The sequence below is a fragment of the Capsicum annuum genome, chromosome 3 (assembly GCF_002878395.1).
Source record: "Capsicum annuum cultivar UCD-10X-F1 chromosome 3, UCD10Xv1.1, whole genome shotgun sequence".
In the NCBI taxonomy this organism is placed as follows: domain Eukaryota; kingdom Viridiplantae; phylum Streptophyta; class Magnoliopsida; order Solanales; family Solanaceae; genus Capsicum; species Capsicum annuum.
The window spans coordinates 27,893,432-27,918,964 of record NC_061113.1 but is presented as its reverse complement, the minus strand read 5'-3'; the positions used below and the strand labels follow the sequence as shown (position 1 = coordinate 27,918,964).

At 31.7% G+C, this 25,533-nt stretch overlaps 1 long non-coding RNA gene across 6 annotated transcripts; it reads right to left on the bottom strand.

Moving 5' to 3' along the window:
- Positions 1–1,501: 1,501 nt before the first annotated feature.
- LOC107864048 lies at positions 1,502–15,461 on the bottom strand. 6 transcript variants are annotated; one of them, XR_007053492.1, is made up of 6 exons: positions 12,280–15,461; positions 6,316–6,656; positions 6,032–6,131; positions 4,519–4,575; positions 3,818–4,408; positions 1,502–1,563 (listed from the first exon to the last, which is right to left on the bottom strand). It is a non-coding gene; the product is annotated as an uncharacterized LOC107864048 (long non-coding RNA). The 6 variants fall into 6 exon arrangements; XR_007053494.1 differs by having other exon boundaries at positions 1,545–1,563; positions 4,300–4,408; positions 12,280–15,458; XR_007053493.1 differs by lacking the exon at positions 1,502–1,563 and having other exon boundaries at positions 3,731–4,141; positions 4,300–4,408; positions 12,280–15,458.
- Between the last annotated feature and the right edge of the window lie 10,072 nt (positions 15,462–25,533).

Sequence of the window (25,533 nt, the reverse complement as noted above, 5' to 3'; positions counted from 1 at the left end):
AGCATTGCTGACACTGCCCTGAGACTTAAAGCCTAGCGCCCTATCTCTATTACCATCCCTGAACTTAGGAGATAGAGCACTAGCCAAAAAAAGAGCTGGAACTGATAACTTAGGTCAAAACTAAGAACGGATTCCTCCTTCTAATTTAGGCTGAGTAAAGTTGAAACTACCTGTCCTTACTCTCTTATTCTGCTTCTCCCTTATCTTAATATTTTGCTCCTTTATCTGCTGAGCATAAGTCATAAGCCTGGATAAAGTCATTTCACTATTCATCATCACAGACCTACACTCGTTGACCACACTATTATTCACCCCAGAAACAAACTTACTCATCTTGGCCCTGTTGTCTGCAACTACATGAGGGGCATATCTATCTAATTGAGTAAACTTAAAAGAATACTTTTTCACCGTCATGTTGTCCTGCCTGAGGTGGATGAATTCTAACACCTTAGCTTATCTCAGCTCTAGGGGAAAGAACCTCTCTAAGAATGCGGTGACAAACTCGTCCCACTCTATAGGTCTTGCATCAACTAACCTTTCTAACTTCTACTACTTGTACCAAGTATGGGTAACATCCTACAACTAATATGCAACTAGCTCATCACTCTCACTATGAGTATCCCCATGATGTCGGTAACCTTCTAAACCTAATTGATGAATTCCTAAGGATCCTTATCTGACTTAGACCCGAGAAAGGATAAAGGATTCATTCGAGTGAAATCCTGAATCCTGGCTGCAGCTGAACTGGCCACTGGGTTGGCCAGAATGATAGTTGATCATTCATTATGAGCAGTAACTAACTGAGCAAAAGTAGTGAATGTAGCTCTGAACTCTGCATGAGAAATATGTTTGCCCAATGGATCTTTGGGTTGGGGGGTCGGTTGATTGTCGTTTCTTCTTTTAGGAGGCATATTCTATAAAAAAAAAAAAGAAATGGATTATACTGAGAGATTAGCTTGAGATTATGCTCACTGTTATGACATGAATACTAAAAGAAGGGAAACTGTTCCTAAAACATCTTATAGCCTCCTGTGCATAAATATGGCGCGCAATACATCGATGCACAAGACTCTACTAGATGCGGCTTCAGACTTCCTAGGAAACTATTAAACCTTAGGCTCTGATACCAAGTTTGTAACGCCCCAAATCTGGTACCTGAAATGCTACATGGTGCTTATGACCCCGAAGAACTACAAGCTAACCCATGACTGATATTTATACATAAACACTGCATAATATACTGTGTAAATGCAAAAATAAAGGTTGCAAGGATGTAAGGTTCAAAACTGAGACACAATATCTAATAAAATACAATATCTATGTGGGGTATGAAATACCCAAAACAAACTAATAAACTGACTTAACATGATAGTCTGAAAATCCTCTAACTGTCTGAATAAGGAGTTGATGGGACATGTCCCCAACTAACTCCAACTATTGAAATAAATTAAGTACTTAAATGATAAGATAATGCTCATGTCCTCGAAGAATGAGGACTCACTACTGACTCTGACTGTTGAGTACTGGAATGCTACTGATGCTCTAGAGCTCGTGCTTCTGAACCTATGGTATAAAACACCATAGTGCAAATGCGTCAGTACAATTGAATATACGGGTATGCATGTGAGGTAGGCTTAATGCAAAGGGTTCCCATGCATGAAATATACTAACTGAATAAATAACATGAATGTGAGAATACATGTGTGAATACATAATAACTGTAACTGAGTACGTGATAACATGATTACTGAATCTAAGTACTGATAACATGAGATACTGATAATCGTATAACTGAAATAACTAATACTGAGCGACTGTATCTGATAATTTAGTTTCTAATGGAACTAGCTGAGTTCCATTCTATTCTAAGGTGATTGCATCTGACAGTTTTGAATTCTGTAGAACTATCTGAGTTCTATTACAGAGACTGAATGATTGCATTTGACAGTCCTGATCTATAACTGAAACTGTGAGAAGTAGTCATCTAACCGACATGCCTCATATAACATAATATAGCTGTAATGGGGTCCAACCTATAACCCCAATTGAAAAGATGTCAATACCACGCCACTGGTAAGGACAAGCTGTGGTGACCCTCCTCTGATAGTTTCCCCAAAATATAATGGTGGGACCCTCATCTAATAGTGTTTATCCATCTCAACAACCCTCATCTGACAGTGGTTATGTCTCAACCTATGTTGGTCACATAGTTCTGGAATGCAAGAATGACTTCTAAGAATCACACCATCATCTGATAGTGTGTGTTCCCATCCTTGGGTTCACTCGGTGCTAATTCCTACTCCCATCTAAATAGACACTGAACATGATTATTGAACTGAACTGGACTGAAGTAACTGAGTTTTCATTGACTGACAGAATAATACTGAGATTACTGTATTACTGAACTTTCCTAAGTCACATGACTTACTGATTTCTATGGGTCATGGCTTGACTGAGGATATCGTGAAAACATGACACTAACTCTAGGCACACAACTATATTTTTCGGGTACAAGTTACCCCAGGACTCGATGGGAAGAAACTGACAAAGCATGACTTTCTTGAATACATGACCAACATCACAATCCATAATACAATAAGTTGGAGATTTCATGAAGTACAAGTTCTAAAGCACTACAATGGCTACACATATATCCATACTTCATTGACTAAGACATTTCATCAAACACTTGATGTGCATAAACTTGTACATGAATGGAGATTTTATATTATTATACTAGTATGGCACTTTTCCTTCACATAGGCATTTAGTCAAACACATGGGGAGCATGCTTTGGTTACACCATCATCAACACATCTAATAATCATGGATACGTCAATCAACTTGTAAATTTAAGGGGATTTATCATGATTATTATGCAAATCTTCATATACTAGGGTCATCATTGGAATATGTAATTTAAAACATGAATCAAAACCCCACAACAACATGAACATGAATTTAAATTCAATTTAAATCATGAACATTCATCATTACACAAATCTTGGATTTCGAAAAGAGATTCTTGAGCTTCATGGGTGAAAGAGACCCATGAATCAACACATGGCATACCTTGATACTTGATTTAGGAAGATTGATGGAATAATCCTTGAGATTTGGATCTTGAATTGGAAACCCCTCTTCTTGTTCTTGAGAGAATTTGAGAGAAAAAAATGTATTTTGGTTAAATGGAGGCTGAATTCAGTATTTATGGAGCTTTGGGGTGAAGGGAAAATACTAAAATACCCCTCGAAAACCATTTGGAAAATGCTGAATTCCACGGCTGACGACATTGGGCTGATGTCGTCACATATGTGATAAGCTGTCACCTTATGTCGTTACTTGATGCCGGAATTTATGACTTTCTACCTAAGGCTGACGACATTAGCTGATAAGTCGTCAGATATGTGATCAGTCGTCAGCTCATGTCGACACTTAGTTGCCACGCTAATATTCTGGAGTAAAATGGGTATAACTTTTTGCTCTGATATCGGATTTAGACGAAATTGTATCGTTGGAAAGATAATTCAATTATCCATCTCTTAGTGTGTCATGAGCTCAAAATTTTGTAGTATAATGAGAGATATTCTCATTTGAAGTTGACTATACTAATATCCTTCCCAAGAATTCAATCGGTAAGGAATGTTTTAATTTACCTAATAGCTAGGACGTATTTGAGACCTTAATTGACATCAAACTTGATCATAAATCTAACAAATAACCATGATGTACTATGCATAAGCGTGAAATATGGCGCTAATATTGATTTGCATTTTTTGGGTATTACAATAGACTAGGCAACGGTAGCGACACTAACCTTGATTGTTTCTCCCTGTAGCTGCTAATGTTGAGGTAGATTCTCTTGCTGAAGGAATGGAAAATACCACTAGTACCTTAGGATCAATTAATCCTACATTCTAAAGTTGAGCAATTACATCTGTAATAACTTCTTATCGAATGATTCTCTTTTGTTCCTCGATTTGATCCTCCATTTTTTGCATTCTTTCTTGGATTTGTTGCACGTCATCATTGGTGGCATTTAAAGTTGGTTTAGAAGTGTCATTTATTTTTTTAAAGGAAGTCTTTGTAACCCCACTTCCATACAGTCTTAGATGTCTCAGATATTTGAAACCCATGACTGCTGAAAATGCATCAACAAACTAATCACTTGCACCAAGTTACATTTTAATTTCCTCTATTTCAGCCTAATAAATCATATTCAAAAGCACATTCAAGTAATTTTAAATTAAGAACTGATTAGTGATGTCAATATAAACTTAAAATAGATAAGTTTCATACAATTTTACTAGTGGTGCTTTCATTTGACACCTTGTATGTACGATCAGGTTTTCTTGCTCTTGTGGCCACAAATATTTCATTCAGTGACAAAGTTCACCTTCTCTTTTTCCTATTCATATGAAAATAAATATAAAAAATTACTTAAATGATAACTTAAAACTCAATAAGAAATAAGAGAACCCACCAATTTATTGCAAATTAAAGCAAAACTCTTTTTACCAGCAATGTGTGGATCATCAGCTTCTTCCGATTCTCAGTATTTGTTTTGGACATTTTCTGTAATATGAATCAATAACATTAATTAAAATAATAATGGCTCTATAGAAATAACAGTAATATGATCACAGATATTGAAATGCGTTTTACCTAAAAAATTTCAGACTTTCAATATATGAGGAGCTCTTTAAATTGAAAATTTGGAACACTTTTCAGCCTTTTCACCATTCGAACATCATTTTCATATGGACCTTAATGTACTTCCTTCAAATCAGCTCTATTCTTTCTCTAAGATTATCTAAGATTTTTCAAAATCCAATCTTTTATGGTATCAGGAATATCATATTTTGACTACATGTTGGTGTCATTCAGTTAGGACTACAACAAAAAAAAAGAATCTGCACCAAAAAAAGAATCAGCACTACTATTGTTCTATATATTAACTGATTACAAATGTTCTATATATTACGAGCCCATTTGTAATAGTCTATATATTAACTGGTTACAAATGTTCTATATATTACGATCCCATTTGTAACAGTCTATATATTAACTGGTTACAAATGTTCTATATATTACGATCCCATTTGTAACAATCTATATATTAACTGGTTACAAATGTTCTATATATCCTTTAGACTGCAAAAAGAATACCCAAGTGAATCTACAATAATCATCAACAACATAAAGTAATATTTTCCATCATATGTAGACTGCTATGAAAACCCCATACATCTACATGAACAAGTTGAAGCAAACTTCTGGAATGCGTACTACTAACTGGAAACTTTAAACTGCACTCCTTATCTTAGCTAATGACAAATCACATAATCCTATTGGAAATGGGCATTTAGTTACACTTTATTCTTGATGAGGTATGTCCTACTATGAGGTTCCATAGATTGTACTCTATTGTATTTTTTACAGTTGTATCCTATAAAACTACTCCACTCACTAGTTCCATGTATCTCTTTAAAATATATAAGCCTTCTATTTTCTATCAATACCAATCCCTTTAAAATTTGAGAGGTCCTGCAATACTCAAAGGACAGGATAAAAGGAAACAAAGTACTGAATATCATAGTGAGTTTAGAAATTAATAGGATATAAAATTTAAAGTCTGGTACATGCAGAACATCCACCAATTAATAGCCACCTAGAATTTTCATATTTGTTGTGTTACTTACTATGATCTTGTTTTTTGTTGGCACCTGTGCCTTGTTACACCCCAAGTCTTACACTAATCTAACATCTTTTAACACTTATTCACAATTTACTCTATGGTGTGAATCATTGGAATCTATAATCCACGCTATGTCTATAGGTTTAGTATGTATAGAAGCCCACTCTATGTCTACAATAAACCATTTACAAATATTCTATATATTAACAGTCTATAACAGCAGAACTATTATTCTATATAGAGTCGTACGATAAACACTAAGTAGAGGAAAAGAAGCAACAGTAACAGTTTAGAACTCAACTAAAAATATATCAAATACTGATAGAGACAAACCTGAGTATAATCTCATAAATCCTTTTTAGTATCCATCAGCCTCCAATCAAATATATCCAATGGGCAAAGGGTCACATTTCTTGTCAATGTGCCTAAAAAGCTGCTTAAATCAATTACAACTTCATCAGTAGGACCAACAGGTTGATTTTATCGATTTAATATGATTAGTTTTGTGCATTGGTGTTTTCCTCTTTTTTTCTAGTGGAAGGCCCTTCAACAATAAGAAAATAGAAAAAAATTAGAAGTCATGAATGAATTCAATAAGTTTCTAGGCTATATGTTACCTTATTCTTCAGAATGGTCAGTTGTTATTAGAGTGGCTGAATCGGCCATTTGGACTTAATCCTCTACATGTTGATCATCATTTGTCTGTTGCTTCTCTACAATACGATGCTCCACTATAGATTGGTCAATTTCTTGAGATGGTGGTTCATTTACTGGTGGTTGTTGTTCTTCAATTAATTTTAGAAGATTCTCTTTCTCTGATCGTATAGCTTGAACAGTTTTATTTGTTGTCAACAATCGTTGTTTTCTATTGGTCATGGCTAATAACAATTCAGGTTTAGTAAATGTCTTGCTCTTTTGTTATTTTTTGAAGGCCTTGTTCATTCATTTTTATCCAAACCTATGTAAAATTAAGATGGACAACCTGATTAGTACAAAACAAATGTGTATTCAAACAACTATTTATATAGAAGATTTATATAGTATTCAAACAACTATTTATAAGTCCAAACAAAACACACTTATAATCAATCCAATAAGTTTTAATACACACATAGTAGCAAGATACCTCACTTCTTTATCACTTTATGCCTTCGATAGACTTCAGTAGACATGGATGTCCAACAAGCTATTGATACACATATTCATTGAATAGTGTGAACATCGATAATTGCCCAACCCAAACACAAACCTTGGTTTAGGTATGGTAGAAAGACATCAATAAAATATTAATATCTAAACTAATAATGTACAATGTCAATGAATATCACCAGATCAAGCCACATATTATGAACAAATAATGTCACTAGAAAGACTGCATATTATAGTTTCTGTAAATCAAACTCACTATACTTTGGGCAGATAACATTTTGCATGTCTTATGCCTCGACCACTCAGACTAAAAAGTACGTATTGCATTTATGATTTAACCAACCTAATAATTTTAACTTTTAAATTATGTTACAAAATATAAACAAGTACCATACCAAGTAATGGTGCAGAAGAGAAGGTTGTTGCTATAATTTGAACCAAGTAGTGTGTAGTTTAACTATATTTTAAACCAAAATAATGAAAAGGTTGCTGCTAAAAAACCAAACTAAATGGAGATAATTATTCCTGCAAGATTGAACTCAATTGCCAATATATATTAATTTGAGATGATAATAAGAACCGATAATTTTTAAATCCTAAATCCGCCTATGTAAGACTAGCAAACATGAAAACCTCTACATTTTCCTTTAGAGAATTAACCATTAAACAGACTGACAGTGAAGCACTGAAAATCCTAGCTAATAACTAGAAACAAAATTAAAAAGAATAAATGCAACATCAGTTGATGGTTGTTGAACTGCTAGGCCTGGCCTTCTGTGATAGTACAGGCTATAAAACTATTAAAGAAAGGCCAAAAAAAGATCAAACAAAGGCAAAGTAGAAAGCTGCAGCAAATAGAATTTGCAAAACTTTCTAGTCTAAAAAATAATCAGCAATTTAATTTCCTACAAATTCAAGGAAAAACACAAATATCCACTCAACTTTTTTTTTCTAAAAAGAACTTGAAAACTTCTAATACTATCAAGTGCCATGAATTTATCCAAAATAAGGGAAATAAAAAGAGTTGTTACATTAGACATTTGTGATATCAACTGATAAAACTCACTCCTTTCTTTTCAGGCTTAAACAGGGCAGACAAATCAAATAACTAAAGTGTGCTAACTGCTAAGCTCTAAACTGAGAGAGAAAGATGCAACGAATGTTTGTTAACTAATTTGTGAATAATGAAGCATGATGTTGCACTAAGATCCCACATTAACAAGAATAAGAGACAGAAAAGTCAAAAGAGCATAGGTTTCTTAAGAGGGTCATTCCATTTCTTACATTCAAGCTATAACCTCACCTTATAAGAAAGATTGGTGCAATAGATACAGCTGAAGAAAATTAAGCTACACATGAAAAAATGTCCACAAACAGACAGATGACAACATGCAAGAACAGGAACAAAAATAGTGGTAATTATCAAATTCCTTATGTACATTCAGCAAGAAATATCAGTTATAATTCATCTTGATAAAGATAGAGAGATTAGAGCCTGAATTTTTTTGGTACAATTTGAAGTTAAAGATTGCTCGAGAAAGATGAATACTGAAATTGAAGAATAAATAAAAAGACTTAGCAAAAATATTAATTCCAAAAGAAGAAAGAGGTACCAGTAAGAAAGAATTCATAATATGTCCAACAACTCTTAGCACATGCGTATTTGTTAAGTTTTACTAATTTAAGACATTTTGAAAATCAAGCACAATAAAGAAACAAAATAAAAGATAGTCAAACACATTAAGGCACATCAAACACATTAACTACTGACCATTATGAATAAACTTTTCTGTCAATCACAAACTTCCATCCAATCCTAATCGGTATCATCTATGCCATCCTCCTCTTCTGATGTTTTCATTACATCTTCTGAATATTGTACATGGAAAGGTACATCAATGATATCAACAGGAAGATCATCTCTCGACCATCTCACATTAACATCGAGTACTCTTTCTGATGAACCAATGTCATCATTAGGCTCCTCCAAAATGTTTCTTCAATATTGGGACAACTTTCTTCCTCCAAATCACATAAATCAACAGACACTTTATTTTTTGCATAATAAATCCCTTTCTCAATTGGATCTTCCATATAAAACACATGATGCACTTGTGATGCTAGTACAAAAGGGTTATCTATGTTGCATTTTCTATTGAATTTTATGCGTGTCAACCCATATTCATCTACTTCATTATGAAATCAGTCACATCTAAATAGTACAACACTAAAGCAACCCCAATAATCTATCTCAATGATATCTTGAATAACTCCAAAATAGAAAACCATTTCATCGACAAGATTCGGGTCTCTAGTAGTAGCAAAACTATTTGTTATTACTGACAAAGTTACTCCACTATTTTGAGTCTTGCCTGAGACATCCCGTTTCATTGTATGAAATTGATATCCATTAATAAAATATACAATAGATCTTTTATCCGCAAAATTAGGCCCTATAGCTAGCCACTTTAAATGATTTGGCACTTCAATAGTTTAAATTTTTTTCTTAAACCAATTACAAAATTCTCGACTCTGAATTTGTATTTTTACCCATGTATTTTCTCTATTATGATTATCAACTAAACGCTTATGTTCCCTGCCAGCACGTAATGCAAAATTAAATCAATAATGATATAGATAATGAAATTTAAACAGATTATGATATCATATAAAGGAAGTTAAAATACAAATAACTATTTTATCTTACTTGATAAATGTCTCTACTTGTTCATCTCCGATATTGAACAAAGCATATCAATATGCTTCAAATCGCTAATAATTATCCAATTCAAAAGTATTGCTTTTCCTTTTCTTCTTAATTCCAATTGAATGACCTATCTTAAAAAATATAGGTGAAAAATCACCTCCCTCTATTGAATGCCCTCATCATCCCTTGTTGGTTATGCACTAAATTTTGTCTTCACCCCATCAGCTAGGTATTTCAAACAAAAGTTCAAACATTCTTCAGCCAAAAAATCCTCTGCTATTGATGCTTCAGGGGTATTTCGATTACGAACAAATCACTTATAGTTACACAAATTTCTTTCAATAGGATACATATAACGCAAATGAGTCGGCCCCACGAGCTTAATTTCATCAACTAAATAGACAGGCAAATGTGTAATTATATATAAAAAGGTTGGAGGAAAAATATTTTCAAGCTCACATTCTATATCTATGATTTTAGCCTTCTTTTAATCAAGAACACTTTTTCTTATAACCTTACTATATATGGATCTAAAATAATTCCCCAGCCTAATCAAGGTTAAAGACATATTTTTGAGTAACACTTTTCAAACTGCAACTTGGAGCAAGTAATGCATTATGAAATGAGCATCATGACTTTTGTATCCTGATATTTTTATCTCATCTATTTGCACTCGACTTGATATATTAGAGGCACACCCTTTTGCTAATTTGGCATCTTTAAAATAGTGTAAAACAATCTTTTCTCCTCTGATTTCATGGAGAAACAAGCTTCAGCTAGATGAACTTTTCCTCTATTATCATCTTCTATTGGATAAAGCTCTATGTGTATCCCCATCTGATGCAATTCATAGACAGAATTTACATGATCTTTGGACTTTCCAGCTATATCCAACAAAGTACAAATAAACTACCACAAAAACTCTTCTTTATGTGCATCAGATCAAGGTTGTGCCACAATCTACTTTGCAGCCAATACCACAACTCAAAAGATATGGATTTTTTTTCAAGGACCATCACTGTTTCTTTTTTTTCTTTTTGGATATTTTCAAAAATATTATTGAATTCACGTAGTTCTTCACAGAATTCTTCACCTGATAAATAACACATCCTACGATTATGTTTAAGATATTAGAAGCAAGTATTATGATTACAAGTGGGACATGCGCATCTCCCCTTGGTTCTCTATCCAGAAAGCATTGCTGGTGCTAAAAAATCACTAATGTTCCACAATAAAGCCCCACGTATATTAAATGTTTGGTTAGTTTCAACATCAAATGTTTCCACTCCCACATTTCATAGTCCATTCAACTCTGCAATTAGCGGTTGTAAGTATACATTAATATTATTTTAAGGAGATGAAGGATCTGGAATAATCATTGATAACATTATATACTCTGGCTTCATACATATCCACGATGATACGTTATAGTTCATTAACATAATCGGCCATGTGCTATAAGAATGCTCATTATTCTAAATGGATTGAAACTATCGCTTGAAAGACCCAATCTAACATTACAAATATCTTTGGCGAAGTCGGGGTGTATGAAATCAAAATATTGCCAAATTTTCCCGTCAGTAGGATGTCTTAAATTTTCATCTTTGGGTCGTTCAATAGCATGCCATCTCATAGCTGCAGATGTTTCAGAACACATGAATACCCTTTGAAGCCTAGCCTTTAAAATAAAGTACCTTAAGACCTTTGCAGGAACTCTAGTGGTCTTATTAGTCAACTCATCATGGGCATTCTTTCATCTAGAAGACCAACACAACTTAAGTATCAAGCTTTGCATTGTCATTCTAGAACAACATACAAGCATTAGGGCATGTATGATTTTTTTCATAATTAAGACCCAAATCTCTTATCACCTTTCTTACTCTGTGGAAAAACTCAGAAATCTGAGCGAATGGAAAAACCTTTTTTATCAAGTGTAGCAAGTCTGATAAAGCTACATTACTCAGCTTGTGAATGCATTTGAACAAGTACAATCGGATGGTGAAATTCATCTTAGAAAAACTCTTACACTTCAGATATAAATCTTGTTTTTCTTCCTCCACTAATTTAAAAAATTTCTTAACATCTTCAGATGGTCCCTGTCTTACTCCTTCATGCCCTTCATTCCTCTGGTCATCTTTTACATTTTTAAAAGTATCATGAAGTAGTTTATCAATATCATCATGTTGGTCGAAAGTTTTATGAACACTGCTTGGATGTTGAATATTTATTGACGAAACCCCTTCTCTGTGAAAAACTCATTGAGTGTAATTAGGAGCAAATCCATGACCATACAAATGATCCTCCATCACATCTCAATAATGCCAATAGAAATTAAAGCACAATCTACAAGAGCATAATATTTCCTTTCCTTGGGAAGCTCATTCAAATGTCTTATTGTCTTATTGAGAAAATTCTTGACTCCATTTTCGAACTTTTAATGAATTTTGGGAGATATATCCAACTTTTATCTCCAATATTCATTAAATATCCTATGTTACATATTTAAAATATTGAAGCAAAAAAAATCATGAGTACAGTCGGTATCAACATACAAATAGCATCATTAGGTATGTTAAATAATTTTTACAACACATATTTAATAAAAAATAAAACAAAGAAATGATTGACATACATTTTTTTTACTCATAAAGTAAAAAATATCAAATCATGTAAAGTCATACATTAAAGAATGATAAATATTAAACAGATAAAATAGATACATTACTTGATGACCAAAGCAGATGAGACAGAGGTGTAGTATCGAGATATCAAATTATTGAAGCAACAGTTTTCAATCTACAATGAATTAAAATAATTACGAATCAGAATTTGACTCATAAAAACTTAAACTTGGCTTCTCAAGTATCAAATTTTCACAAACTTAAAGTATTAGTTGAGTATATAAACATGACCATACACGTTTATATTCATACATAAATAACCAAAAAAAATTCTCATCACATCAATTAAGTGTAATCAAAAATGAAGAGGGATAAAGAAAGTATAAGAGGAATCAGACATAGCGGTCAGTAATGTAATCAATAACATTCTATTAATGTGGAGGTTATTATATAGAAGAAATCATAGTAGCATCGATTGAATTAAGTAATCGACTTTTACACGTGTACTGATTTTCTACAAATTCTTAAGAAATCAGAAAAGGAAGATGAAATGAAAAAACTGACAAAGTAGAAAGAATGTTGAACCATATATAACATGATGGTATTAGTCCATTCATGTTAATTAAGAGCAAAAACATAGATAACATGATGCCAATCGAGAAAGAATCTGCAATCAGAAAATGATCGAGAATTGTCGATATTCAACGTCTCAACCATTTCACTTTGGACAAAAATGATCGACTTTTAGTAACTGCGATGTCTAGATGGCAACAAGTACTCTAGCCACATAAAAGTAATAATATTGAATCTTATCAGATTATGAATTGTAAAATGTATGAGAAAATAATATTAGCCTTTTAGAAATTTATCAGCAAGTCCTTTTTTGGCATACACTTGCACATAGTATTATCTACAAATGATATACTTTCTATGGGTAAAATTTTCTAAATTTCCTATGAATTGTTGGAGTTGTGGGGAACAATCCAACAATATCAGTCTAACAATACAGTTCAATTTAACTTAAAAGTCTAACAATACATGTTTAGATACAACAATAGAACAAAAATACTTAAAATTCCAACAATATAACAATACAACAACAATTCAACAATAGTTAAATCATTACATATGACTGAAAAATCCATGTATTGTAAGTAGTGTCAAATACAATATCAACAACAACAAGGATAATATTAATCAAATAATACAACAATAGTCCAACAACAATGACTTAAATATAGATCTAAAGGAAATAGTCCAATAATATCAGTCTAACAATACAGTTCAATTTGACTTAAAAGTCAAACAATACATGTTTAGATACAACAATACATCAAAAATACTTTAAAGTGATAATGTCCATGATAATGAAGAAGAGTAAAACTGAAAAAGCTAATAGAAGGCAGTCTACAATGTTAATATCATTTCAAAGGCAGTCTAGTGCACTAAAATTCTCACTAAGCATGGAGTTTTAGGAAAGGGCCAGATCCCAAGAACCAAATATGCCATCACACAAATGGGAATCATCATCATACAACAGCTACTACAATGTTACTATTATTTCAAGAATACAAAACTAAACAGTTTAGAGCTTCAAAAGAAATTGATAACAAAATATCCATAATTATAATATAACCATAATACACAAGGATTGCTATATCTAAGGCATTATTAAAGATACTAATAGAAAGTAATTCTTAACATGTCTAATTGCTTGTATAACACTTTATATTAGAAATTCATAACGCTACTTAATATAGCAATTTTTAAGAAATAAAATGGAGTAGAACTTTATATTACCTGTCCAGCTCAAGGATAGATCTATACACAAGCATTTACCAAGTAGTTACAAAAGAATGCCCACAATGAATTATAGTAAAGTGATTCATAGGACCAAAACATCCTTGTGTATGTTTCTTAGAAGAGAAAAAGTACCATGACAGCACCACGACAAATGAGCAGGCCATCCAAACCTTTTCACAGCAGATGGGTTCAAGAATTATTGTTAATTCTAGAATAGATAGCTATGCAATTATACAGATCTTGTGTATGTTTCTTAGAAGAGAAAAAGTACCATGACAGCACCACGACAAATGAGCAGGCCATCCAAACCTTTTCACAGCAAATGAGTTCAAGAATTATTGTTAATTCTAGAATAGATAGCTATGCAATTATACAGATCTTGAAGACTAAAAATATAATTATTCTTCAAATCAAGCGCTGCATTTTCTATCAATCTCAAACAAACTGGGCCAAATCCTATAAAATAGTTATCGAACAACAATAAATTAACCAAATTTCTCAGGGAACAAATCACATCAGGGACTATACCATACAATGGATTTCCAGCAAAGTTCAAGATTCAACATTTTCTAAGTAGCCTAATGAGAATGGAAATGGACCGATGATCCTGTTATTGCCAGCATCAAAAACTACTGCTTGGTTCAAGAATCCTAGTTCATAAGGGAGGCAGCCACTCAACAAGTTGTTGAGCAGTAAAATCTCTATCAAACCAATCAACTAAAATACAACTAAAATCGACAAGATTTGAAAAATAATGTGTGGCCCTGCAGAAAGGAAAAAATACAATAATATACTATTTCTTATACCAATCAACTAAAATACAACAAGAAATTAATTCTCATATCAAATCTGTTCACCTAACTAAAATTAAAAAATGGATTAAAAATTTCACCTTTATACCGTACTTTCATCGATAGAAAGGGAAAAATACAACAAAACTGATTCAAAAAACAAAATTTACTCAAAAATTCTTTCAATTATGAAAAAAAAAAAAACACATGCAAGCCAAATTACAAACAATATATTCATTGATTCTTACTTGCAAATTTTTTCAATGATTCGAAGAATAAAATTCATAAATATAAAACTCTCACGGATATAAGACCTACCTGAGAAGAAGATCTTTCACCAAAGAAGTAAAATCAGAGAAGAAACACTAAATTTACTATTTGTCAGAGAGAAAATTAGTAAGTCGGCAGAGAAATAGCAACGCTCATAAATAGCAAAACTTGAAAATCAGGGACATTGTAGATCATTAATAGCTCAGAGAATACCGATTCCTTGAACGGAGCAAATGATATTGAACGGAGAAGACAACAACCCTTAGAGAATACCGATTCTACTCTTATGAATATTGTGTATCAATTGAATGGAGCAAAACTAACCCTAAGACCAATTTTGACTCAAAAATGAATTGTTTGAGTATTGAAAGAGCAAATAATGGAGAAATGGGGGTTGTCCTAACCCTAAGACCAATTTTGACTTGTTTCTTTAATAAATATAATTTAAAAAGTGGGTAAAATAAAATGTTGAAGGAAAAATTTCAGAATAATTTCATTTTTTATCATAAAATAATTATGCCTATAAATAGTCTATAGTGACGGTTTATACATAAAGATGTCATAGACTAATCTATTGGGACGATTGTACATATTAGGTGATAGTTAATTTTATTTTTTGTTTTAATAGATTAGACTATAATATGCGACGGTTAAAATTATCGCAATAGATAATTTATAGCAACGATTATTAATCGTCTCTATTTAGTCGTTATCATAATTGTCATTTTTAGTAGTGAAAGGTGTCACATCACCTCCTCTATGACCTTCCATTATATTATATATAAATTGAATATAATGCCCCATAATGACATAAATATGTGCAATAGTAGGGTTGTTCATGATTTAATTTGAATTGACTTTTTATTAAAATCAAAAACAAATCAATTAACTTGACTTTTAATATTTTAAAACTAAATTAAATAAGATAAAAATTATCGATTTAATTATTGGCGGTTTAGTTCGATTTGGTTCGATTTTTCTGTATATGACAAACTAATGAGAAGTTTATGATAGTAAAATAAAGGGACATGAGGGGTGTGTTTGGTATGATGGAAAATATTTTCCATAGAAAATGTTTTCTTGAAAAATATTTTTCTGGAAAATAAGTTGGTTTTATAATTATTTTCTCATGTTTGGTTGGTGAGTGAATTTTTATGGTGTTTGGTTGGTGAGTAGAAAATACTTTTTAGAAAAATATTTTCTAGTGTTTGATTGGTGAGTGAAAAAATATTTTTTAGAAAACACTACTAACTGTTAACTAGTATATCAGTGCCTCTAGCAACTCAACAATTTGTAAGAACTAATTTAAGCATAACAAATAATATCAATATCGAATACTGTTAATTTAGGCAACTATTAATTAGCAAATATAGGAGACACCTTTCAACATTTTGTCAGGACAATCTCAAGATACTACAATCAATAGAAATATAACAAAACGACGAGCTTATTCAACCTCGTGAAACAAATTACATCAATGACAAAATGAAATATGCAATTAACAAAAGTAACATAGGTAAGTCTTCCTCTATGCATATGAAAATAACAATACATTCAACGGACATTGGAAATGAAAAAAATTTGGGCTTCACTATTTTTTATTTCAAGCAGTGAAATTTGAAGCAAAGTACAGTGAAAAATATCTTCGAGTAATGTAAATTTTTGAGAAATGTGAATTTTTTTAGTCATATGAATATGAGTGTTGTTGGGGTGGGGAAGATGGGTGGGGTAGGGGCATAAGTCACATTTGTCATTTTTCGGAAAATGACTTCCCTTGGTCCATGAGGGAAGTCATTTTTTCTCAAATAGAGGAAAATGAATTATCTTGAAAAATGTTTTCCCAATATTTTACTACAACCAAACAATGGAAAATAGGAAAATATTTTTCAGAAAATATTTTCCATCATACCAAACACACCAGACATAGCTTTTTCAAATAAACATTAGAAATCAATAACTTTCTCTCCACTATCATAGGATGAATGTTTATGAATCTTCTATTATTTTTCAATACTATTTTAAAATTTTAACATGTTTAAGTTGCAAAGTCGTAGAGGTTCTTTCACTTCATATGTCCAAAATCCATATAAGCAATGTAAATCTTTAAATAGAATTGTCGACCCTTAAAACATTAAAGGGGTAAGTCGTTAAAGAGTAGATGAATGTATTAGTAAAGAAAATTTAAAACTAACAATACATCACACCACATATATACAATTAGATAATTATTATTTATGAAAACTAATATATTATATTCAAACCAACCATGAAAAATATTTAAATGTGTTGCAGTGTCTGTAAAATAAGTAGACTAGAACCAAATGGATTATTAACAGGCATAAAATATTTATAATTATTTATGAAAAATAATATTAAATATTTAAATAATTACAAAACTTACATATAATTTATCGGTTCAGTTTGGTTATTTTTAAAATTTTTTTTTTTAGTATAATCATAATCAAATCCAATATTGTCGGTTTTAAAAATTCAAAATTAAATCAAACGAAATCAAACAAATGCCAATTATTCAATAGGGCGTGCTCCCTGGCATTCCATTAGAGAGGAAGACATTTTTGAGCTAAGTATTTAATGAAGTGGTATTTTTTAGCCAAAAACTAACCCCAAAAATATTTTAGCTCTATTTCAGATAGTTCAAAGATGTTTTTAATCCTTTTTTGATTAGATTTTTTCAAAGTATTAAAAGGAACTGTAAATTGTACAGAGCGTACTATTAGTAGTTCATCACTAATATGGATTGTGGTGTAGTGGTGAGACTATTTCATCCTTAATCAAAGATTTTGAATTCAGGCCTTGAGTATGAAAAAAATTCTGTTGAAAGCTCCACCCCAAAATAAATCGTACAATGCGCGATTCGAATTAGTTGAAATTTTAATACTAATATCGAATATCGAGGAAAAAATAAATAGTTTGTCCAACAATAACTTTGAGAGGAGAAAAAGTAATACACTAAAAAGTCAATACGGCCACTTGGTCTTCACAATTTCTAATAATCTCTTAGAAATTACTATTAGAATTAGTTTTCCATGGTCTTCTCAATGGAAATTACTTTTCCATTGTCAAAGTGTGTTCCTATGATATAGAAATTTCACGGTATTCTTTGTTTCGGTATTTTTATTTAACTAGCTTAGTGTGTGCTTTGTACGTGTGTCTTTCCTTAATTAAGTATTTTTTATAAAAAAAGTTATTAAAACATAGCAATTCATATTAAAATAAAGAAAAAATAGTCTATTACCCCTCCAACTTTTAGTCAAAATTCTAACTACACAGTCAATCTTTAAAGGTAACCTATTACCCCATAACTATTTTAAAGTGGAATTATTACTCTCCTGAACGCTGAAATGGCAAGAGAGTGTGTTTCACTCTTTTTAAAGAGAGTGAGGACGATTTTTTTTACTAAAAAAATATTTTTAATATTTCTTTATTTTCTTTATTCATTTTATTTATTCATTTTTAATTATTATTTTTCTTTATTCATTTTCTTTCTTTCTTCTTCATCTTCTTCTTACAAACAATGACATCCAACAACTCATCAATGGTATCGAAAATTAATTTATCATTTTTCTTATCTCCAAGCACAAAATCGATTGTTTTCGATTTCAAATTCGTCGACAATTTCAAAATGGGTATTTTTCATTGTTTTCAACTTCAAGATTGTCGGAAATTTTAAAATCGCTATTGTCCATTATTTACGACTTCAAAGTCATCGTAAATTTTAAAATGGGTATTATCCATTGTTTCCGACTTGAAGGTCGTTGAAAATTTCAAAATTCTCTATTGTTTCCGACTTTAAGGTTATTGAAATTTTAAATTTGGTATTGTTCATTGTTTCCGGCTTCAAGGTCGTCGAAATTTTTGAAATTGGTATTCTTCGTTGTTTTCGGATTTTAGATCGTCGAAAATTTAAAAATTGATATTGTTCATTGTTTCCCACTTCAAGGTTATTGAAAATTTTAAATTCGATGTTGTTTATTATTTTCGACTTCAAGATCATTGAAAATTTCAAAAACGATATTGTCCATTATTTTCGACCTCAAGGTCATCGTAAATTTTAAAATAGGTATTGTCCATTATTTTCGACTTCAAGGTCGTCAAAAATTTTAAAATTCTGTATTGTTTCCGACTTTAAGGTCATCAAAAATTTTAAATTCGGTATTGTTCATTGTTTCCGGCTTCAAGGTCCTTGAAAATTTTGAAATTGGTATTGTTCGTTGTTTTCGGATTTAAGTTCGTCGAAAATTTAATAATTGATATGGTCATTGTTTCCCACTTTAAGGTTGTCGAAAATTTTCAAATTCGATGTTTATTATTTTCGACTTCATCACACAGTTCATAACCAAAGAATCGACAACAAACCAACATGAGCAATTATTCACCGACAACAAAGATCAAACAACACACAAACATTCAATCTCAACATCTCACATCACTCCTCATTTTTTCGAACAATTTTTCGATAGCCACATCAACACTAAAAAGCAGGAGCTCTGTAAAGGGATATCTTCAAATCATCGATGTTGATGATTTTTTTATCATAGCACTGCTAAAATTAATTAAAATGACTTTTCCGATCTGTGAGAACAAACCCACCAACCATCAAGTTGATGAACCTTACTGTTATTAATGGAGAAAAAATCATAACAAAGTGCAAACATCAATTGAATTTTTTGATGTCAACATTATTAAATCAAAATTAACATTTGTTTCTCCCCGCACCTTCATCCTAGATAGCTTCTTCAATTTTTTTTTTAAAATCGAAATGGAACTTAGATCTCTTTCTTCGTTGTCTTCTTCACTTTTGTGTTCGTTGTTGGGGAAGTTAAAGAGGTCAAGACGATTCGAGAATGAGTTATGAAAGGCAATGATTAAAGAGAATTTGGTAAAAGAAAAGAGAATGGAATGGAAAAGGAAAGAAAAAATAAAGAAAAAACATAATAAATAAAAAAATGGTCTATTACAGTTGTTGGACCAAAATGGCTTTTGAGATTGAAGAAAGAGAAGAAAATGAAGAGAAAAGAGAAAGATGAATAGAAAGGAAAATGGAGAAGGAAAGATGAATAAAATAATGAAGTAATAATTGTAGAAGGAAATGAATAAAAAATTGATTAAAAAATTAATTATATTTTACACGTGTAAAAAACGTGTGTATCTCACCTCTCAACATAAATGTGGTTGTGGATTTTTAAGGGTGTTATAATTTCTATTTTAAATAGTTCAGGGGGTCATAAATTCGGTAAAAAGGTTCAGGAGGGTAATAGGTCACATTTAAAGGTTGAGTGTGTAGTTGAAATTTCGACTAAAGGTTTGAAGGGTAATAGACTATTTTCTCTAAAATAAATATTGTATCTAATTAAATATTAAAAGAAAATTATCATCTCTCAAATATGTTATTGCATGTTGTGTTTCAATTTATTGTTTCTTTTAAATAAAAAATTATTTTTTTCACCAAATAAATAAATAAATTAGTTCTTTTTATCAAGACTCATGCAAGTAAACATGGTAATTACTAATCATTGTTATGTAGCTATCCTGCCGTTCAACTGCTCCACTTAAATATTAATCAGTTATATTATTACTGGATCAGTTTAAGACTTTTAGTTTCCTGAGTAGTTGATTTGTTGGTCAATTAGCTTCAATTCAGCAAAGAAAAAAAACAGTTTAATTCTTTACCTTCTCACAAACACCAATAGGCAAGAACAAAATCTAATGAGTTACCTCTAGTAATTACTGCCCCAATGGTTCAGCGTGTCTTTCTAGTCTTCTAAGTCTAAGAAAACAAGCCTCTAAGACTCTCCAAAAGCTTTTGACTTTGTAAGTAAATTTCAAGCTTTAGTTTCAAGTTGATAAGCACAACAACAGAAGGAAAGTTACAATAATTTATATCATTCAAAGCTAAAAGTATGAAAAGAATCAAAATAAAGTCCAAAACTGCTGAAGGAAAACTTCAATGATTTATATCATTCAAAACTAAAATTGCGAAAAGAATTCTAATAAAGATCAAAACTAAAAATTATTATGCGAAATTAAATTTTGATATTAAATTTTTTACAAATAAAGTAAAGAGAAAACTAAATCTGCTCTAAGCCGATGCTGATAAATTAGGGTATTCATGTCCTCCTTCAAAAGAATACATGACAAATTAATTTTATAACAAATCCTAGACCTAATGAATTCTATCCTGAAAAGAATTCCGAAATTAAAAGAAAATTAAGTATTCCTCTAATATTAAAAGTAGACATGTAATTATTAGTTTTCCATATTAGTTAATTATTCTTGCACTTTAACCATATAACGAATAATAAAATAATTGGCACTATTAATTTTTTCGTATTAAATTATTTGTTATTGTTACATTTTGCAATATCTAATTAATCGTTTTCATATTTGTATGTAGTTGTCTTACTTTAACTATAATTCTTATGGAAAATTGGTCACACAAATCAAATAGGAGACAAACTTGAGAAAAAAAATGTAGAAAAATTTTCACGTGAAATAATTTATTTTTAAAATTAAAAAAATCCTAGTTCTAACCATATATATTTTTGTATTTTCAGACTCCTTGGTTATAGCTTTCTTTTTATACATTTTTCTTTTACCGTATACTTTAGGATTCCTCAATTATAAATACTAAAGATAATTATTCAATAATTTAAGAAAATAACTAGAGAGACTATTTTGTCTATTACGAAGATTTTTAATGAAGGGCAAAAAGTTCAAATCACTTTTGAAAGGTCTTCACACTTTTAATATATCATAGAAGATATAGATATAGATTATAGATTATACATATAGATTCATATCCATATTTTAAAAACTATTTAATAAATGTTCAGTATCAAAAAAATTCAGACAAAAGGTTATTCTGACTTTTCTTTTTCTTTATTAATGTCTCTCATTTTTCATGTCTTAAAATTGAATTTGAGCTAATAAGATATTTTTCTATTTATTAGCTTCAAATTTGAATTCTCATCTACAAAAGGGATCCAATTCAGTATCTTGCATACAAATTCATGGTGTCAACAAGAATTTAGGGCCTTTCCTTTCTGTTTTATTGTAAAATGAAAAAGAACAAGGAATGTCTTTGAGATTTAGCTTGTACCAATTGTTATTGATTTGATAATAATACTGATAGTTGTTTCAGTATCTTAAAGATACATAGTATTCATAATTAAAAATTTATTGATATTATATATCATGTCTCATTTAAAGTATTCAAAAATAAAATAAATGACGCATCAAATCTTTTGAGGGAAAGTCAAAAAATTTAGGAGAGTGAGAGAAAGTCTCTACCTTCTCTCTAGAAAAGGCAAAGAAAACACTAAGCATTTACTGCAATCACCAGCTTCCAATGACCATCAATTGATATGACAGATGAAGCGATGCACCCGCAGGAAGAAGATCTACTGACAAGAAGCATAAATAAACCTAAAGAGGTACCTACAACATCCACTCCTCCTTTATTTTCTACTACCAGTACTATGCGCTTTAAAGATAAAGTATTAATTGACAACCCCATTAACCTCATTGACTCTATCCAAGAAAACTTTTATCTTTTCAACCTAGACGACGAACAAGAAAATAAATCAAACCACCCCTTTTTCATACCCATTTCCACTTCTGACAAAAAAAGATTGTATGACCTTTGGAAACAATTTATTATAGTGAAACTTTTGGGCAAAAGTCAAGGTTATAACTATCTTAGATCTAGACTAAAAGATTTATGGAACCTCAACGAAGATCTAAAACTCATTGACCTAGGGGAGGACTTTTACCTCGTTAAGTTCATTCACAAACAAAATTATGAAAAAGTTCTCCTTCATGGACCTTGGTTCATCGGCTCTCAATATCTTTCTACCCGTAAATGAGAACCCAAGTTCAATCCCTTAATGAAAAGCCCAAACTATACTATTATTTGGATACGACTTTCTGAACTTCCCACTGAATACTACGATTTCCAAATCTTTCAAAAATTGACAACACTATAGGAACTATCCTGAAAATAGACAGTTGCACAAGAAATGCTTCAAGAGGACGATACGCTAGATTATGCATTTTAACACCTCTTAATAAATCTCTCGCTCCGAATGTTCTTATTGGGTCTCACCTCTAAAATATTCTTTTTGAAAGTACCACTTTGTTATGTCAATTATGTGGTTGTTTAGGTCATAACATTTATACTGTCCAAAAAATGCAAAAAAAAAAATTAAGCACTCCGACCAATCATTCCACTGATCATTCCCAGGAAGTAAGAGAGGACAATATTGATAGAAAAAACATTAGTAAAAATGACGAAAAAAAAGATCCAGAAAAGACAAATGGAAAAAAAGAAGAGACTAGAAAAAAAAACAAAAAAATAGAAAAAGAAAAAAAAAGTGACGATTTTACTTGGACCACTGTTTCTTACTATAGAAAATAAAAAAATAAGTTACCTTATAATTCCACTACTACTAGGAAAAATCCTCAAAATCATAGGAATTTTAATAAATTTCATAATCTTTCAACTTCTGAAAATAATGAAGAACGAAGAATGGATCCCTCACCACCCACGTATACTTCCACACCTCTACAAAAAGACATGAATATCGCAATGGCCACGATGACCCATGAAAATCCCAAAGAGGTGTTGCTAAACCCATCCACATCACACCTTAAACAAAATAATCTTTTCAACATGTGCTCAACTACACAATTCACCCAAACCACTCATTTCACTAACTCTTTTATAAAAGATAAGTCTTCTAGTTTCTCTGCAAATAATCCAATTACTCCTACTCCCCCTATCCTAAAGCCTTTAAATAGCCCAAATAGTGAAACCTATACTTCTTGTACTTCTATAAATAGTGAATCCTATAAAACTAGTGATACTTCAAATCTTTCTACAGATGCTCATTTAATTCACCCTGACACTCATATTTCAAACAACCAGAATACTAATTACTGTCTCTCCCAACTATAATACTAAAATCACTACACCTTCTCACGTTCTTTCACAAACTTTAGCTACCAATGAAAATATCCAAATGGTCTCACCTAACAAAGGAAGAGTACGTCAACTCATATCTTCTTTAAATGAATACAATTCAGCTACTAATACAGCAAAGACTTTATTCCATGATTACTCTAGCATGAACAATAACCCTACTACCATACCCTCTCTTTCTTCTCCAAATATTGCATCCATGGAAATTCAAAAACCAACTACAAATCCTACAGCTCCACCATCAATTCTCACCCAACCACAAACTTACTACACCACGCCTGAAGATGTCTCGCTGTCCTCTCAACCACCACCTCCTAAACTCACAAAACCACCACACGCCAACGACCTAAATCCAACCATCACTAAACAACCCTGACAACTGGACAAACGAGAATTCCCAACCCATGCAGAATGTAAACCAATTTCACAACTGGGAAGCGCTACCAACCCAAAACTTCGATGACACCATTTTGATATACCATCCCAATTACAAACTGGATGACACAACAAATGAACGAAATGACTTAAAACAATCCTTTATCGATGAGCCTCTTTTCACCCATTATCATGCTATCGGAACTAATTCAAAATTACCACAATCTAGTAAAGCCCACTACATGCAGAACCAACACATAATAGACTTAGGAGCAACGATGTTACACTTACAAATGAACTTAATATCGGAAAACAACACGAACATGAGTTGGGACTCATCCCAATAAATGAATTATTCAAATTGGTTGAGTCCCATCATGCAAGCCATGTCACCAATGTGGGAGGTCATGATACACGATGAAGAAGTGCCACAGATGCCGGACAATAATCAATCATCGCCACAACGTCAATCATCCTACGACAATAATGTTCAATATCAGACACAAGATTAAGAGGAAATAATACCAAACAGCATCACTCAGGTAATGATTCTGATCACACTCGAGGACTTGCTAACATTTACTTTCAGACAAAGTGTAGACGAACCTATTCTGGTGACAATCCCTCCACCAGTGCCAAAGTTTTCAATCAATATCAAATCTTATCCAGAGAATCACATGCACCAGTATGCCATCCTATTAGCAATAATAGAGAGGCAGAATACGGACTTCTCCTTATTCCAGAACTAAATTGCGATAAACCTAGAGATGTCACTAGCACCAAGAGAGGCATCATCACTCTGAACACAACTATCCATATGAAGATTAGCATTTGGAATGGTAAAGGCGCAAATAGTTCGGCCTTTAGAAGGAATGTAATAGAAATTATAGTTGTTCATAGTCCCACAATACTAGCACTCACAGAAACTAGGTTATCAGATCAAGAACCACTCATGCAACTTTTACCATTCACAAATGTCATACACATGCCGGCCACAGGATACTCAGGTGGTATAGCAATCTGTTGGAATACAATGAATTAATTATGAATCCCACTAGTCCTTACGGAATAGGAGATACATGCAATCCTCCAGGTAAGTCCAAATACTACACCATGCA